At 37.3% G+C, this 20,102-nt stretch overlaps 1 protein-coding gene across 27 annotated transcripts in view; it reads right to left on the bottom strand.

Moving 5' to 3' along the window:
* LOC126874766 (plasma membrane calcium-transporting ATPase 3) overlaps positions 1 to 19,847 on the bottom strand; it is a 90,378-nt gene extending 70,531 nt beyond the window's left edge. For 13 of the 27 annotated variants that reach the window (XR_007692999.1, XR_007693000.1, XM_050637146.1 and 10 more), the window contains exon 1: positions 11,265 to 12,323. The gene's annotated coding sequence lies outside the window, so the exon portion shown is untranslated. Of the gene's footprint in view, positions 1 to 6,517; positions 7,194 to 11,264; positions 12,324 to 12,344; positions 12,485 to 13,273; positions 13,903 to 13,952; positions 14,159 to 19,704 lie in introns of those variants that run through there. The other 14 variants (XR_007693001.1, XR_007693002.1, XM_050637145.1 and 11 more) reach the window with 10 other exon arrangements.
* Positions 19,848 to 20,102: the final 255 nt, after the last annotated feature.

Here is a 20,102-nt window from a genome sequence, read left to right as displayed (position 1 = left end):
ATTTTTGCGCTGTCTTTCACGACCCATTTTTCAACGACATTGTGTGTTCTAGTCGGTTATTCCGCGAATCTGAGCCTCATGCAATCCCATGATTTTTAATCAAGCCTTGCGACTACGTAGGTACATTTTCATATAGGGGGTTAGCCTTCTATAACCAGAAATATTTTATGAGTTTAAAGAAACATATGTAAACTGAAACCAACAAATATCAACCTCTAGATATACATGATCAATGAATTTACAATTTCCGGGGATTTTATTATGAAGAAAATGACCTTAAAATAATAAAATAACCTTGGAATCACGATGGGATACGAATGTAGCTAAAGATGAAATTAGATAGAAGGAAAACTGATGTATCAGTATGTAACTTCAAAGCTATGCTACGTTAGACATGCTATGTTACATTAAACATAGAAATGGCTATTTTATAGAGAAACTAATGTGAAAGGTTAAACAGAATTTGAGAAATTCGAACGTTAGAGGACATTGTCAAAGAGGTTAGAAAGATTTTAAAAAGTGATTCTAAAAAATTTGAAAGACTAGAACACCGTGGTTTAAAATAAATACTTAAAGTGTAAGTACTTATGAGAAAACCCTAGTTACCTAGCTTTGATTTTAACAAATTCCTTTTATAAATTGGTAACGTTGGTATAGATCTCCATATAATAATGATATACGTATACTTTAGAAAATGATTAATTTTATTTTTAACTGGAAAATATAGTACGTATAACTTAGTTACAGGTTACGATTTGTCTGTATGTTATTTTACAAAAAAATTCACTGAATCGAATTTGAGGTTATATCGAGAAACGAGATAAAATTGAACGATAAGGGAAATTGATAGAATTCTTCTCCCATCTTGGCATAATCGTTTCAACGAACTCAGGAAACCTTGAAAACATCTGAGTCAGGTAATTACACGGCTTCTTCCGAGTATATTAGAAATTCTGCCCGTCGGCCGATTATAATCACTAACATTTCGCTTATTGATCATTCATTGACATCGCGTTTAAAATACCCTTGCCAATAAGCAAATGAGGGAACGAAGGTCGGCTATATATACGGTGCCCCGTAAAACTGGGTCGCACTATATCACTGAAACAATTATGTCACCGATCCCTACATTTACCTAATGGACTCCCAATCTTGTTTTCAATAAAATTATATCCACTTTATATCTAATAATTTAGATACAGTATACAGAAGGTTAATAACTTTTATAAATTAAAATTATCTGAAATTATTACGTAAAATTATATTCATGTAATTCTACCTCGTAATTGAAATCATAAATTCGAAAAGGTACTTCTTTGCAAAAAGATGCGATTATCTAATAACGTTAAAAATGTGAATATAACGAAGATGTACTATGTATGTTCATACGAAAAACTAACAAGATTAATAACGAACTTAATAAAGGAACTTAAAGAAGATAAACAAAAAAAAAAAGTGACTTTATTAAAATACTGATAAGTGGATTCAATCTAAAATTAAATATTTTCCTTATTTATTTAAAAGGATGATCTAGTAACTATCATATTAAGGTTAGGGACAGCAAGATTTTTTCAAAATATTTATGGATGGATTTGCGCTCTGCTGGAATTTATGGCGTCGACGTGAAATTATATATTTTCGTTATTTATTTAGAAAAACCCCAGTGGCAGTCCTATTGAGGTTAGGGACAGCGTGAAATATGAGTAACACATCTAGATAGCAGAATATAATATATAGTATACTAACGCTACTACTACTGGTGTGAAACACATAGGGGAAAAGATGGAAGTTTCAGTAGTACGAACCTAGCTATTGCGTGGCAGTAGTTCGTCAAGCGCCTTCGCGCGATTTAAGCGACCACTATGGCGCGTTTCACAAGTCACTCACGTGCAAGCTCGATTAACTTTTCATCTAGGATACACAGTCAACCTACGACGAACCTAACCGAATATCGAACATTCCTGATCGAATAGTACTAGTTCACATGTAATTACGAAAGTATTCGAATAATGTAGAAACTCGGAAACCTTTTATGAATATACTATGTGTGTTGTGGACTATGTAGGAAACATTTTGAAATTTCATTAGCACTGCAATGAGGCTCGAGTATAATTATGTCGGAAAGCAATCTGAAAACGTATATACACATCGTATCAAATGTTTTTTAAAATGAAATGTACACGTTATAACGTTCGTGTGTAATATGTACATATTAGGTTAGGTTCGTATGAAACATTTAATCAAAGCAATTTCCACATAATTCCGTGTACTTTCCCAATGCTTATTTAGTTTCATTATTCCGGATTTAGAAAAATTACCAGAATTCAACGATTTTTAGAATGGAACCGTTATAGTTCCTTTTAAGACAATTTATGCGTTAAAAGATCATCTAGATGGAACAGAAAAAATCATTAACCTCAAATGCTACATTTGTTTCCAGAAATTTTCATCTTACTTTTCTCAAATTGAATTTCATCTAACAAAGTCACGTGAATATTTTGATTGCTCATTTATACCAAATTTCATCCTAAGTGCAAAACATAGATGACACAGAATCGCCAAATTGAAATTTCGAAGAATCCACATTTCGCATGTGTCAATTTAATGGAGGCTATAAGATACTTAACGTGGAGATATTGTGTTAATAAATTTCAATATTCCGGTGGAATTATCTGTAGCAGTTATTACATGTTTAAGGTGGCTATTTATGCTGTATAATAATTTTGTACCACATATACAGGGTGGTTGAAAAAATTTTTTTTTATTTTTTAATTTTTCCATCGAGACAACGATCTACAGTGAGGTCCGTTATAACGAGACGCGATAAAGTGCGCGCGTACCGAACGGAAATTCAAAGTCGATTTTCTCGAAAACAAAGCCTCGAACGAAAAATTGTTATTCTATATTTTCGACTTCTTTTTTCGCGTAGAATCATCCTCTTTCCGCTTGTACCACCAGTTACCGACCACCCTGTATATCGAAACTTTTATTTACTCTTTCAGATTCTCTCAAATTGAACCAATATGATTGGTATATTAAATTTGTATGAAATTCGCAATAAATACTTTGTAGCTTGTACAACTATGTACACTTCCAAATTGTTTCCAAATCTGACTAAAGTAATCGGTAAAGTCGTATTTTACCGCAGTGTTAATGAAACATCAAAATGTTGTATATAAAGGAAAAATGAAAAGAAAAAGGATAAGAAGATTTTTTCAATCGGAGGTGTACACGAACGATAACCAGAACAATGTATTCGAAGAGACCGGATGTCTAAACATTAAACACAGGATTCCGATGATTTACGGCAATCAAGAAACTTGGCAGACGGTCACGTTAAGCGTCTGCGCCGGTGAAGAGTGCCAAAGTACCGACAGACTAGACGTCGAGTCGACGTACATCAATCCTTTTGGCATCGATTGACCAATATTTTTCCATTAATAGCGTTCCCGAATTTTCAGACGACGTTTTTCATTGACCTCTCGATGGGAACCATTCGTGTCGATAAAACAGTAACTTTCCTACTATATCGGGCGAAAACATAACACGAATAACGTATCAGAAGTATTCCTGCTGAAATTAATATCCACGAGATTCTTGAAAAGCAATTTCCAATTAATTAAAAATGCATTATCTTCGTGAAGATCAGTTAGCCTTAAGAGTCGATGATTAATTTAACAAAATGAATAACATATAGGTTAGGTTATGTTTGGAAGAAAATTCAACAACTTGGAATATTTAAAAAATGTAAATGTAATATTTCTGTAAATTCCTACTATTCTGAATATAACTGAATATTATAACGAGTGGATTGTAGATTTTTATAAACGTAATTAAACAAACGGAATCTCGGTAGAAATTCATTTCATTCACTGAATATCTTAATAAGTACTGTACTTTGGATATTTCACATATTGTTGCGTTTCTGCGTTATTAAATTTCCTACAAATCCATAATTGGATAAATGAACGTGTATATTATATTATATACTGTAATTATAAATTAACACACGTGTGACGCTAGTGTCGCTTCATATAATGTTAAGACAAGATTTGTTCATCTAATATTATCATGCTTGAAATATGTTATTGATTATAGTGGTAGTAGAGTGGTGTGATAACCTAAAAATACTAAAGTAGTGGAGCCTTAGCCATTATTAAAGTGTATTATGGTATTAAGCTGGGTTTAAGTATGTGTTGTCTTGGTTACGACTATGTATGTTTTATCTCCTTGCATTATCCAGAAACGCGATTCCCCGATGGCTTGGAGCAACGTATTAGCTTCTGTTCAATTATTTCGAAACATTACGAGTCACGTTATCAAACACTCACGACTTCGTTAGCGAAAAATTTTCATCACGTTCGGCGACGACCTTTTCTCTAATGATCACTGATCACGAACGCTTCCCGCCACTCTGAATCATCGTATTTGCTATTCTGGATGACTCCGACTTCGCTGTTTGTCTGCTGGAATTTCAAACACGGCATCTCTGTTTCTATATCTCTTTCTCGCTATCATAGTCGAAGCATTGTAAATTTTAGATATCATTCGTATCTCTTGATTTCTTAAACTTACGAATTTCAATTTCGAAATAGAAAACTTAAGACAAATTTTTTAGGGAATCTAACATTATTACTATTATACAATTAGAAATTTAGTAAAATTCCGAAATTTAATTTCGAAATAAAAAACTTTAGATAAATTTTTTGGGGAATCTAACATTATTATTATTATAGAATTAAAAATTTAGTAAAATTTCGAAATTACTAGATTTAAATTTCAAATATTTTCAAATTCAATTTTTTAATTCGAATTTCAATTTCGAAATAAAAAACTTAAGACAAACTTTTAGGGAATCTAACATTATTATTATTATAGAATTAAAAATTTAGTAAAATTTCGAAATTACTAGATTTAAATTTCAAATATTTTCAAATTCAACATTCTAATTTAGAAATGTTGAAAACTTCAATTTTAAATCTCGAAAGTTTATAAACTCAAATTTGAAAATTGAAATTGTCAGCAAATTCTCAGAAAATTTAAACTGAGCATGTCCAGAGCTTAAAAGTTTAAATGAGAAGAATTGAAGAACGTAAACGGCATTGCAAGTTCCATATTTGCAAATGTTTCTATTTTCCCTATTTCCCTAGTTTCTATGTTTCCAAACTGAGACTTTCAAACGTTCAAATTGCGAGCAGCTCCATGTTTTCAGGCTAAATGCGTTGAAAAAAAAACAACTAGTTACCCTAGTTCCCCTAGCTTGTAATCGAGAGATCTCGAGCGCAAGAATGCCCGGGATGTTTCGCGGAAAATAATTCCCGCGACGTCGTCTTTGACCCATTTGCCGGGGCGCGCGGTGGTGGAGGGGAAGCTTTTACGATGGCAGGGATTTAAAGGCGAGGAAATATGAAAAATAGAAGGTCTCGGTACACGACGATAACTGTCGCTGCCACGCGCAAACTTACGAACAGAAAACTTTTGGATAAGAGCAAGACTCCTCTGTTGCTGATATATACGCCCACCTCCCTCCCTCTCCCCTTCCCCCTCCTTTCTGTACAAAAGTGGCTTACAGCCAAAGCGAGAACGATATTTCATTCCGATGGAATCTCGAAACTTTCGAACCATTTGCCTTGGAAGGCCGAGACACGGTTGTATTGTGCGTCTGTACATTAAACAGACAATGTTTCGATTGCCCCATAAACGTCTCCCGCCAACTACAATACCCAAAAATTACTAAAAACCATTTTACAATTTAAGTTAATGAAACCAATACGGTTAGAAGAGAAACGAAGTTCGAGATATACGTGGTTATTCGGTAACTATGTATACTGAGAAATAAGTTGAGATATTTGGATGAGGTGGACAGGATTATCGTCACTAAAAATTCCCTAGGGGCTCTACGCTATCTCTCTTACAGAATTATTAATCCTTTCACGGCGTAACCCCCGCTATATAGTATTGTGAATTTTCTAGTTTCAATTTGTAGTTTAATTATAATGCAATTTTTAATTTTCATCTTTTCTATGTGATATAAAAAATGCAATAATCATAAGAACGAAGAAATAATAACGATCATACTTAATTGTAAATCATTCACTTCGATCTTTTCGTTTCATTACACTGCCAAAAGGATAAAAGTATTCACTGAGTCTTACATGGGTTACCATGGATCTCCTGATATATATATATAATATATATCTATATGAGACAAGTGGCGCGTGTGTCGGCTACTGTAGCAAGCACACGTGGCTTAAGTTACACGAGAATAACGTAGAATTCATTTACTCTTCCTAACTTCTTCGGTATATGTATATTTCGAAGTATATTACGAAGTAAAAAGAAATAAAATTTGACGCTCTCTTAACACAGTAATAAGAAGTACATTAATTCTTTCTCCAAATGATTTCTTGTCCTAGTGACAAGATGAAAATTAAATTGTACGATTACCAAACACATATGTAAAAAGGAAACCAAGCAATATATCTAGTATAACTGAAATCTGTATAACTAAAAATACCTTAATTTCGAAGGATAGCTCGAGAGATGCTGCAACCGATGAAAAAGTCACCAGGAAATAACCTCGATCTGATCTCACTCGCGCCACACTTCGGAAAGCCAGCAAAAATCGTTTCTTTAGAACGGCTTAATAAACCAGTCACAGTGCGCGCCGTACACGCACAGTTTCCAAAAAAGCGTTTCCAGGGAAACGAGCCCGCTAGCCTGACGTTAAAATAACCGCGGCGTCCTCTGTTAACAGGAAAACAACGGTATATCCGTCGTCGTTTATAGGCTCGCGGAAGAGAAGAGAAAAAGCATCTCGGAGGTTAGCAACGATGCATATTGGCCAGCGGCAAAGTTTCGCCTCGAAAAAGTTAATCGACGGGCCGCTGATTTATTTCTGGCCGCCGCGCACGCTCGACCAGTTTCACACACGTGTCTAGTTATTTTTAATCCACTATGATGCGTACCAGCCACACGGAATAGACGGAGACGGGCTAGCGTCTGCGGCGCGACGAGGACTACACACATAACAGCACACTTCCTGGTCAAATTTTCGTATATATCACGGGTCGATAAATTGTCGGCACGTGGCAGTCCCGATGTCTCTCCGGCGATTACTATCGAGCACTAGTGGCCAGACACACGAACACGAAACCATCTTTTATCTCGCTACGCTGCACGATTATAGCCTACGAAGAAACGTTATGGAATGACCGGTGACGGTCACGAAGTTACATACCGCGCATGCGTGCCGCGCATACCTATTCGCGATTTCTATTCGAAACACTACACTGCCGCGATTGGATTTTTCTCTAAAATCGATAAATTTTTAGAACGCGATCTGATAATTTGCTAATTTATCACGAGGCAACTTCTCTCGATATTAATTATAATATGACCTAAGAAGATAACCCTCCATGCAGATTAAAAATGGTTATATACACAAAGTTTTATTTTTCGATACGTAAGCGTAAATTTCCAATGGAACAGAGAAAGCTAAGTCTCGTATATGTGATATCAGTTACGATACATGCAAAAAGATTAACTCTTACTTTAGCTTAAAAATGGTCGCATATATATACGATCCTACTTTTCGATATGTAAGCGTAAAATTTGCAATGGAATAACAGAAGTTGAATCTGGATTGCGATATCTTGTGCGTCCTCCGAGACGCGTTTGTTTCAACGAAACCTACATGTCCGTTGGAATCAAATCGAACTACCGTAAGTCATACGGGGCTGATGGGTAGGAAAGTTGCAAACGGAATCGACAGTAAGTTTTCCTCGAGGGAATTGTGCCCGCCTGCAATAAAATCACTGGACGAAAGCAACCAAGAGTAGGAGGAATAGTACAGCTTATACTACTTGCAAAAAAAAAGAAACATTTTACCGTTTCGTCCTAACCTAAAAAAATTAATTCGCGGAACAATAAAGTAGCCAAAAATTGTAAGCCAATATTATCTTTGTGAATCACCATTGTGACGCAGCATTTTTATGACTTTTTTCAGAAAAAAACGTCGTTCACGAGAAACTGTAAGTTTCCCAAAAATTCTTCCTTTCATCTGAATGCAGTACAAATAAAGAATATGATATTTGAACGAAAAAGAAGCTAGGGTTGGTTTTACTTTCCTCGACGACTACATTCTCTACATTTTCCCTTCGGTTTCCTATCAAGCAAGAATCACATTCGATACACACACAACCGCTTAATTCTTTCCACATATATACCTCCGTCTCTAATATAGGTCGATAGGTCGATATACTCATGGCTACAACTTAACCTTTCATCGGAAAGACATACGAAACTGTAGCAGACTATCAACCTGCCCGTAAAACAACTTCTTCCCTATTTATTCTATAAATATCCACCCACGCATAGGTTCGCCTTTAACCATCTCGAAAATTCCGAAAAACGCGGATGATAACCTACATACTCAACCTGCTCAGCCATCGTATGATGATCCATACTAAACTTTCTATTCAACCGGCTAATATTTTCAGCACATGTAGAACAAGTGTACCATTGGTGGTACACATGGTTTTAGTTAAAAGTAACATCAAATTTAATGCGTCAAATGGATCCTTAAATAATGATTAATGGATACCAACATTGCTATATCTCTATTTCTGTACCGGAGATTTCGAGTTTAACAAAAATCACTAGATTTTAATTTTAGTAAAAATACCTGTAAGTTGGTATGATGAGCTAATAAGAAATTTTTGGACGATGATTAACCAACAGTGGTCAGCATCGTCCCCTTAATACTATTACAGAAAATTCAGGTTTCAACAAAAATCACTAGATCTTGATTTCAGTAAAAGTATTTTTGATTAGTCCAAAAAAAAAAAAAAAAAAACAAGCAAATAAGAAATATTTTATTTACATTTATCTTAAAAATATATCAAACTGCGACATCTACCTAAAATATTTATTCTCAGAGATTTGCCGGCTGGTCTCTTAAGACACCTTCTCCCCTCACGGATGTTTCCCTAGAACCTAAACGTCATTTGCACGAAATTGCTTTCAAAGAAACTCAACCTTTGTTTTCCTTCGAACAACTTCGCTTTTATTACGGCCTCCAAATTCTAATTCACAATTCCCTAGATCTTCGATCGTAATAAAGTGGTAATCCTGGCGATACGTAAATCCGTAGTAAACACCGTAAAAAGGTGTTAGAATGGTGCGCGATAAGACCAACCCTGAGCCAACCACCGAACACGACCGTTTTCCCCACGTGCGTAATTAGTTTTGACGGGCTATCGATCGCGGCCGGTTTCGTCAGCGTCGCGAGTAAGTGTCAAAGGTTGAGTACACTTCCTTGCAAGTGAGTCTAGGTCAGCCGTATTGGGTCGATACTATGAAAGCAGGACAAAACGAGGACAGAAAGCTGGTGTGTGCTAGAGAGGGAAAGAGAGAGAGAGAGAGAGAGAAAACGAGCCTTCGATGTATTTCAGGACAAAGCGAATCGGGGAGAGCAAAGGCGTGCGCCCGTGGCAACGTGGTGGGGATAGCCAAGGGCTGATACGAGTAGTGGGGGGTTGAGGAATTTTATGCACGATTATTTCAACGAGAATGGCTGAGTTAAAGGGACGGCGACTACTCGGGTCTGACTAATCGCGACCCTTTCTACTGTACACAAGATCAGACCGGCCCCGGACTCTGCTAAACTGTTATCCATCCTCTGATTCATCGGGTCTACTATTAAACCCGTGCATATTATATACAACGACTCATTCGAAAACGTACCAGGCGTACCATTAGTGTGTACCAGGGTCTCAATAATTCGTGCTTACATTCGAGCCGAGGTTTGTGTAACTCGAGATCGTGTTCTGAGAAAATAAATATTTCCAGCGTAGCACGGTGGAAACGTCGTAACAACGAAAAACGACAAACTAGCGGATCGCGCGCGTACATACACGTACACCGTGTGCACATGGACAGGATTACCTCACCAGCTCTCCCAGTGTGTAATTCGAGCCTGCTTCGATTCCGTTTAGCTCGAATCAACGAGAACAGCGTGTAACAATGTTTCCTCTCCTTACGTAACCTAACAGAATTTGACTAAATATCGCTGTACATAATTTCAGAATGCAAATAACCCTCGAATCTAGCGATCCAAAATTTAAGCGTATCAACGTTTATTCCTTAACGGCATAATGCTATTTGGTATGGTATGTGGGTACATCGAAAGAATTTCAGGTGTCGTATATGCATAGAATAATCAAAGAAGCATCGGCAAGTTCATCATAGCGTACGTTTAGACGGACAAACTTCAAGGCATCGCGTTATTCCATAAGAGCATACGAGCCATTATCGCGTCATTCACGTATACCTTGCTGTATGAAAGGGTGAAAGCCGAAGAAGAAGAATAAGAAGAGAAGCGGAGGCAACAATGCTGGAGAGGAATGCAGCGCGAGCAGAAGCTGCGCGTGATAATGCGCCTGCCCGATCCCGGGACAGACGAGGTGTAGAAAAGAGAGACCGTTTAGAAGGACGGCGAGTCTGGGCGTCTCTGTCGATCGCACGCGGGCTCTGGCAGGCTGGCTGACACTCCCGAAATAATGTTCAACCGCGACCGGTGCAAAAATGGGAGGGGCGAGAGGAGCGGCGTAGGGGCGGTCGCGCCGGAGTGGGAGAAGGTTGTAGCGTGAGAGAGGCGCGCACCGGGGGTAGGTAGGTCGAGGAAGAAGGAGAAGAGGAACCAAGAGGAAGGAACGAAGGACGGATCGAGCGAACGGACGGACGAACGGTTACATAATTTTCGTAATGTCACTATTGTGCGGCGATCCGTGCACATGCGATCCGGTCCAGACGACGGATGTGTCTCGCGGCACAGGGGAGAGGAAGTTCAGCTGGAAATTTGAGGTTAGGAAAAAAGGTTAAGGGACATACTATATGAAACTGATGTATTAGAAACGGGTGTTTGAGACGGAGCTAAAGTAAAAGAAAAATAAAGGTTAAGAAAATAGGCGCGTATACGAGAATCGGTGTATATGTAGAATATAAAGAGACACAAGGGATAAAGATTCGATACGATCGTGAGTAGAAATATATGATCCAATGGTTGGTACACGTGTGTCTATGTGCGGCAGAAGACACACGAGCACGAAGTACGGGTGGATTCGGAGGGGTGGTGAGATGGCACCAGCCTGCGGAGGAGATGGTATTGGGTGGGCACACATAGACGAAAGGGAGGCGGGGCAGGGGAGCGGCTGTTTGCGGAATGGCGAATCAATCGGTTGAGGGTTCGGGGCAATACTCACCGCGCGCTGATGGTCTGCAAGATGTCTCGGTGTCTCGTCGAGGTGGCAAGAGAGAGAAATTTGATGTCACATACGCCGCTTCATCAGGCCACTGCGCGCCGTTTATACCACTCTGCCTTTAGCGCTTGGCGCTTGCTACTAAAAATATACTCACTTGCCGTGTATTCCCCCGCTTCACGTCTTGTACCGTGACCGACACATTTATTCGCGCGTTTCGAAGCACTCGTATACTTGCAACCACGAACAAACGGATCGCTCGATTACCCTGGATCGTGTCACGGACGCCCGCTCGTTGCCGTGTGTTGCTGGCTGCCGCCGCTTGTCGCCGCTGCTGCACGCCGAGGACGACGAAAGACTGCCAAGAGGAACCAAGAAAAAAAAAAGAAAGACGGTCCTCGAGTCTCCCTCTCTCACATGTATTACACACGCGGCTCTTTCTTTCTTGATGGGCAGAAATTGGACCAAAGGAAAGTTTGAAAAAGAAAGAAAAGAAAAACGGAGAAAGGGAGAACGAAAAAATGTAAACGAAGAGACTTCGAGGGGGAGACAGACAGAGAAGCGAGAAGAAACAGCAGCCTCTCGTAGGTTTCGCGCGGCGCGACCCACCAGACACGAGACCCCGCGCGACGCACGAAAATACACGCGCAGCCCCCGGAGAGCTTTCCTCCTCTGATTCGAAACGCGAGAAAACGCGTACCGAGTAATCCAGCCGACACACCGGTCAAAATCTCTGACACACTCTAACACACAGAGAAGAACCAGGGAACGGGCGTAAAAGGGGGGGATAGGTATCAGGGGAGTATACGGTAATTGTAAGTGTATATATACGTGTACATGTATGTATGTATGTATGTATGTATATGTATGTCGTAATGGGGAAGAAAAAGGGGGAATATCAAGGGGAATAGGGAGAGTTTTGACGGACAGGAAAAGAGAGAACGAAAAGAAAGGACGGATCCGAACGGTTTGAGAACGGGCAAGAACGAGGGAACGCGTAAGAATGTAGCACAGAGAGCCGACGTCTACGAGGAGAAACGCACGGGAAGAAACCGAGGAGAGGACGAAATCGCTACTTCTTACTCTTTCTCCGCGAGGCGCCGCGTCGCGACGCGCCGCGCATGCACTACTATGCCGACGACCGTTGGAAAATCACTTCTCCCTCCGCCACCCCCTACCCTGGACACCCCTCCTCTTTTCTCCTCGTTGTGCGTCTCCGCTGTGACACGGAGAACACCTATAACCTTAGGCACACTCAGTTTATCGCGTCTCTACGGTACAGGTGATTTTTGTATCTTTGTAAAAAGGGGTGCTTTCGGGTCTTTTTCTTCCCCCCTCCCCCGCCCCCTCAATATTGTAATACTTCTGCACTCGTAATATAGTAAAGTCTGGATAAGTGCTCGAAATTCGAGACTCATGCTGACCACTTAGGATATGGTTATAACAGATGCGTATTTGGACGAATCGACATTCTGACGAACTCGATACGTCACGGTAATCGAATAGCGTATGCATTGCAGCCTTCAGATGGCTCCTCCTATTCGTCAGAACCACCAGTTTACTCAAATAAGGATCCACTATAACTACTAGCTTTGTCCAGCACAGCTATAGACATTGGTTGGGGCCGAACGTTCGAAGAGCTTCAAGAGTGGTGGCGACATGAACTATAAGAAGTGTAGAGACCACGGACACAATGTTTAAGAAATGGGCCTCATTGAAAGAGACACCATATGTCTGTTTCTTTTAACGAGGACCACGCTCTTCGTAGCACCCGCGTTCTATATTTCTTATGTCTATGGCTGGGGATGACAACCGGGCACTTACGGCATAGATCGTGCCGAGCACTTATCCAGACTTTACTGTATACTATTATCGTCGATACGCGTGTCTTTCCATCCTGCATCGTTGGTCACGAGACAAGAAGAGGAGAGAGAGAAATTGAAAGTAAAAGAAAGAAAATGAAAATATATAAATGTTTCTTGTTCGAAGCTATCACTTGAAATATTCGATACCGGTACAAATTACAGATATCCACCGAAATACAGGTCGATGTCTTTCCCTTTGTGCCGTTTCTCATACAGGCTGGTCGGGTCAGACGTATCGCGTGTTATCAGCGGACAGCGAGCCACACAACGTCCGCGCATGGACGAGCCTCGTTTGCGTGCGCGCGCACGCGAGCGTGTCTTCCGTTTTGCGAGTATGTCGCTGGCCTCGTGTGTCCGTTCGTTCCCGCAAGGCCTGTATTATCGAGATACAATTCCTCTTTCTCTCTCGTCCTCTCCCTGTATGCTATATACAGTCGGAGACAAAAATAAGCGGACAGATAATGGAAGTAGATGGACATCGATAAAGTTTAATCGAACTAATACCAGTGTTACGTTATATTCTTAAGTTTTATTCATTATATACCCTAAATTAATTAAACGAAATTATTGATTTACATTTTAGTGTAAACAAGCCGTATTTAACAAAACTTCGTCGATACCTATTCCCACTACCTAACCACTTATTTTTGTCACCAACTGTACATACGTATTACGTATTCAATTATTCTGTGCTAAATGTGTGTCAAAATTTCTCTCTACTTCTGTGTACGTATGTCTGGCTTGCTTTCGGTGTCCATAGGCGCGTGTAATGTTACTTTCTTTTACTTTTAATAATAGTATATTTATTTTACGGTTGTGTACGTACGTGTGTTCTAACTGGGTATTACACGTCGATGTGTTGTGAGAGAAAGAGCAAGAGAGAAAGAGAAAATAGAAAGAGAAGAGAAGAAAAGACACGGATAGAGTGCGCGCGAGAGGCAGGGAGAGGCTGAAGGTCCTTCGTGCGCACGAATTCGGTGCAAGCCACTGCGCCCGATCTGCACGGCACTGCGGTCTCCGTTCGACTGTCATACCTACGCTGTCCGAAATGTCCCGAGTTTACGCGCATGCACACTGTGGCGCCCCGACCGCCCAACCCTCTAACATACTACCCCCGTTTTCTATCTCCTTCTTTTTGCTTCTTTGTCTTTGTACTATTTCCATTTTTCTACCTCCCTCTCACCCCCTTCCTTTCATTGTTATCATTCTCATTAGAAAATTTTATTATCTAAGTAAAGTGTTTCTTTTTCCGTAAAAATTGTTTAATAAGATTTTAGTATAATGATCGCAGGCTCATATAAAAGTAGGATGTATTTGCCTGACTTTTGTGGTATGGTCGTACAGGCGCGGATTAAGGGCGGCTATAGCCCTGGATCTTCCTACTCGAGGCAAAATATTATACAAGTTATTTTACTATTCATTTATGGTAAAAAGATCTAAAAATGCAATTATTTCTCGACAACGCCTACCAACAATCGTTAAATATAACTTATCACAAAATTATAATGCATATACTATAATGAGTAATTCACTCGCTAATCTTAAAAAAAAAAAAAAAATTTTTTTTAAATAAAGATAAGCCGACTATCTTTTAAAAATTCGTAATAAAAAATTTGTTAAACACAACTTATCACAAAATAAGTTCTGTTTCATATTTACGTAAATTTATTTCACTTTGATCGTGTCCTCTATTTTTCTACGAAGGAGACCTCCGCTGGGTCAATAGTCCCAGGCCTTAAAAACTTGAATCCGGCACTGCGCGTATGTATGTGTACTATGACCAGTCATACTTCGCTTCCACCCCTTCTTCCACCCTTTTGTTGGAACAGCCGAGCGCGCATACTCGAAGAAACATTAAAAAACTTAAAAATCTTCCGGTATAAGGAGGACCGTACGATTCACCTCCCAGATATTTCTTAATAACTCTTGATGCTTCTAGGGCGATCAGATTCGCGGAATTTTCACGCCAACCGAGAAAATACCGCGGAGATCGCACAATTAAGTTCTCCGAGTCCCTGACCCGTATATGTATGAACTCCTTATTCTACTTTTATCCAACCACTTTTCGAATATCTCTAACCTCATTCTTCTTTTTCTAACAATCGCTTTTATGATACAATCGTGAACCTTGAGAGGTTACCCCATCGATCCCATTTTCGGATGTAACGTGCAACGATTAAAAAACTTCCGCAGTTTTGGCAGAAATAGTTTTACGATACATTGAAAGGTTAGGCGATCGTATTTCTAAATATAATGCGAAATGACAAATTCGAGAGGCGTTTTTTTGCTTTTGGGGAAATTGATAGCTTTACGATACATTGAAAGGTTATTTGGTTCCATTCTCAGATATGAGTGGAACAACAGATTCGAAAGACTCTTCTGGTAATGTGGTAAAGGATACAGTTGTTTTTGTAACGATGACCCATACGATAATTAGGAGCACCGATGCGTCATCCTAGATTCTTGAACTAGAGTTTCCTATTTCTCCAAAGGAATCAGCCGGTTCACCGCATTAAGAGCGGTGATCTTTGATTGCCTCTGCAGAACTCGTGCCGCGCATGTCCAACGAAGCTTCCAAAACCTCAAAATATTTTCTGCCAAGAAAAATTCATCAAATCCCCTTCCTCGACGATATTTTCCGTTGCTACGGCGGAACGCGACTAACCATTTGATTATGCACTCTAGCTTAATAAATTATGGACATCCGTATCGTCCATCAAATTGATTTCCTAATAATTGAGCATGTATTTGAAAATCCAATACTCTACCGATATACACGAAAAATAATCTAAACGAAAATTGTAAATTAAAAACAACGTTATGTTTCTCTTATTCGAATAATAAAGTGAAATATTAAAATATTTTTAAAATTGAATGTAAGAAACGAAGCTGAAAAAATGTTTACGTGAAAAATGCTACAATTCCTGAATGTAAATGAAAAATAACCAAAATGATCAATCTAATCGTCTTTTATCAATATTTGTTATGTAAATTAAAAATGAAGTTAATATAAAATAATTTTAAGATTAAATGTAAGAAACAGACCTTAACGGGATGTTCATATGGAAAATTCTATAATTTCTGAATACAGATGAAAAATAACCTAAATGAACAATATGAGTTCCTTCTACTAATATCCGTTACGTAAATGGAAAACGATGTTCCGCTTTTCTAGAATATTTCAGAGGTTAAACACGAAGAACGAGCCTAAAAAATGTTTATAACTAAGCATTCTATAAAAATGGTGATACGCTATCGCATAATTCCAGTTCAAACAGGTTTCTATCGAAATGATGTACTTTGACGTCACCCGTGTCGTTTAAACGTATACATCAAAATTGTGCTACCACTAATTTCGACGCGTGTACGGTTATGGTGGGATTAATTTTATTGCGGGGAATTAATACAATTAATTTTACTTTATCACCGACGATGAGTAACGAGCGTGACGTCAAACGACTGAGACCCACAATTGGGGATACGTTCGTTTTCACTAAACAGGAAAAGCGTCAGTTTTTTATACCAGACGTAATCAAATAGTTTCTATATATTTTTCTCTCCCTCTTTGTCTATGTAATCAATGATAATCAAAAAGTCACGAGCTCTCCATCTGCCATGACATAACCTACTTAATACCAGGTCTCACCAAAGGTAAAAGTGCGCGGAGATTCTGTCACGACAATTTATATAAGTACGTACGTATTGCCACCTAGTGAAAGGAATCTGAACTGTGATGTACGTGCAGCTATATCACTTGATATACCGAAGGAGAGTAATCGAACAGTAATAGATTTGTATCCCTTCAGGCACTTAAAATTATAATACGGCATCACGTCCTGAAGTATCACAAAAGTATTCTGATTTCAAATAATCATAACCAACTGAATGCATCAAATGTAAAAATTCAAACGCTATTTCAATGTTTAAACACTTAAAGGAAATTTTATATAGTATTTAAAAACACATATTTTGCTCAAATTATTAATTAATAATGACAAAACACAACAAATTAAGGTAAGATATTACAATGCAAATATTCCATGAAATGTGTTTCTAATTGTACAATAACTTACTTCTAAAACGAAATGGAATGTATTGAATGTATTACGGGCCACACAATTGATTTTTTATGCAAATTCATATTTCTATGAATATAATTAAGGAACCAATTTATAATTATTTAATAGAAAAAACAATATTCTTTAATTGTTCTTTCTATTAAATATTGTAAAAAGTACTATAGTGTGGATAAAAATTATGTATAATTATGCACTTTCAAATTTCCCATAAATGCATAAAAGTTCGCAGTTTATTTATCAGACACCCTATATACGACAAGATTTTTGATCGGAAAAAGACATACGGAGAAATCGCTTTGCCGAAGCCCCATAATCCTCGGATCAAACACGACGTGCGTGATGAACAGGTGCTTAAAAATAATTGAATATATAGAGAACAAAATGAAAAAAACGAATAGATAAATAGTCTGACCTGCTAAGGGAAAAGAAACCCTACAAACGATGTGGTTTCTCGATCATCAACAGTACGACGAACAACTATATGTATTAATGTAATTACGTCAACTTTCCTCAGTTTGATAATTATAAAAATTTAAATTGAAATTTATTTTGCGACACACCGAAATTGTAACTTTCTTTACAACATATTATGATAGTTTTTAACTATTCAAAAATACTAGTTTTAAGGCACAGAGATTATTATTTGAAAAGTTATGCGTATATAAAGTTTATGTATATACATACATATATTGCATATAAACGTGCTATATAAAATGAGGTGGATAAAGTCACCATCGCGATACCGACCCATGCATTCTTACGCATCCAGTATCTTTTTGTTGGCCAATTTATATCATTAACAATATTTATTAAACCTAACCCATCATGTGTTATTAAATATTGGGAATTCAATGTGCCTCAAAGTGAAATTCAGTGAAAATTTCAATGTTTTCTATTGTTAAGGAAAAGATTATTAAGTAAATAATTAAAGTTAGTTACAGCAAAAGGAAAATAGTAAAAAAGAAAAGAAATACTACAGAATTTAAGTAGAAGAAGTAGAAATTAGAAGAAATATGCCTATAGAGATCAAAGAAAAGTACTTCATACATATTTATAGACTAATTTGGAAAACAAAATTACATAATTCAAATCTCCCGGCAGTTCACTTATTCGCGATTCCTTCTTTACCATCACACTGATTTTGAAATATTGACTTTCATGACCATGTGAGTTTATAAACATACAGGAACTGATTAATTTGTATAATTACATTCAGAATCTATACATGTATTCCTGAATGCATGACTTAATTGTGCCTTCCGGTTATATTAACATATTATATAAGTAGTATTCATAATTATGCATTTATGACTTCACGAATCAGAACTACATTCGATTTTATAAGGATAATTGTCAAGAACATAAAGTGCGTTATTCTTGATAAAAAGAATTCAATACAGCAAGCAAACTAACCTTTCATAAATTTGTTTCAAAATTAAAAAAAAAAGAAAGGATATTTATATAAAAATTAATATTTGTAAAAATTTATATTAAAAAGATAATCTTGTAATGATATATGACTTTCATACGTATACATCGCGTAAAAACATTTCGGAAAAATTCACTAACACTTTCAAATATCTAGTCTCTAGTTTATATATACACTACCGTATACAAGTATTTCAACACTTCCAAATTATTGCAAGTATATTAAATATACTTCAAACGAAGCTCTGTAATTAAAGTTTCATTTCTGATCTCATTTCAAGCAACCATATATATAGCCTATATAAACCAGTTAGTAGATATTGATAAAAACAATAATTGATATTAATTAGTGTAAATAAAAGAGCAATAATTTAAGGTGAATGAAAATTACTTCTATGAAAATGATTTTAAGTGTATCTGTTCAAGTTGAGATCTTAGAATTGGAATATGTTTTCCCAACCATATCCAAAAAATTTCTATATATTTTGTATGGTGTCAACTATTTATTAGGGATGAATATAAAAATTGATTGATGCAAGTATATCCCTTGTCTTAGTTTCAATTTAGTAAAACATTTGATCCTAGCTATGGTTATTTTGGCTATGGCAAGAAGAATTAACAATAGGAAAACATTTTTCTACTAACAAGTGAAAATATAATAAAAATATCAATGTTTTGATTGGATTACATCAAGTGTATAAGTACCTATGCACGGTAGTGTACATAAAAGATTTTGCTGAAGTCATAAATGACTCTGATTAATTTGCTGAAGTTTGATTCTTAAGAAATTTAAGTTAAAAATTCGCGATACCCCTTTAACCGCCAAGAAAGCAGCGCGGGATAATATGTCAGAGCATGCACCATTTTGAACGAATGCAAGTAAGGTTAAGATTCAAGATGTCAGTAAAAACAATCACAATTTAGAATTAATCTAAAATCTATGCAAGTAATTTAAAAAAATTCAATGTTGCAAGAGGTTATGTCTGTTAATAACAATTAAATTTATTATTTGTGAGAACGTAATTATTCAAGTTATATGGAAACAACATAGTCAGTGATAGCGTCACTCACCGATGACGTTCCAGGGCTCTTTCCATGGCCACATGCACTCTGCCGATGTTTCCGTAACGTCTTCCAGTATTTCCACACGACAGGAACAAATGTCGTCACTTCACACTAGTTTATTTATCGAAAACTGCAGAAATTTTTCGACACGAAAACGCAGAAGCAAATAACAACAATCACTTCTGGACTACCGCGCGTAAACTGAAGCTAAAGCCTACTAGGCTGCGCAGTGATTGAAAAGTCTGCTATTGCGCAATTAGTAACAGGGTCGTATACATTAAGGTACCAAATTTTTTTTTAATTTTAATTATTATGATAATTTTATATATACTACATAGCATTAATTTATTGATAAAATTGCTATATTTTTAGCTATATATAACGCTTGTTTATAACTTTTTTTT

Source organism: Bombus huntii, chromosome 16 (assembly GCF_024542735.1).
Source record: "Bombus huntii isolate Logan2020A chromosome 16, iyBomHunt1.1, whole genome shotgun sequence".
Taxonomy (NCBI): domain Eukaryota; kingdom Metazoa; phylum Arthropoda; class Insecta; order Hymenoptera; family Apidae; genus Bombus; species Bombus huntii.
The sequence above is the reverse complement of the archived record's forward strand: the minus strand, read 5'-3'. Positions and strand labels throughout refer to the sequence as shown.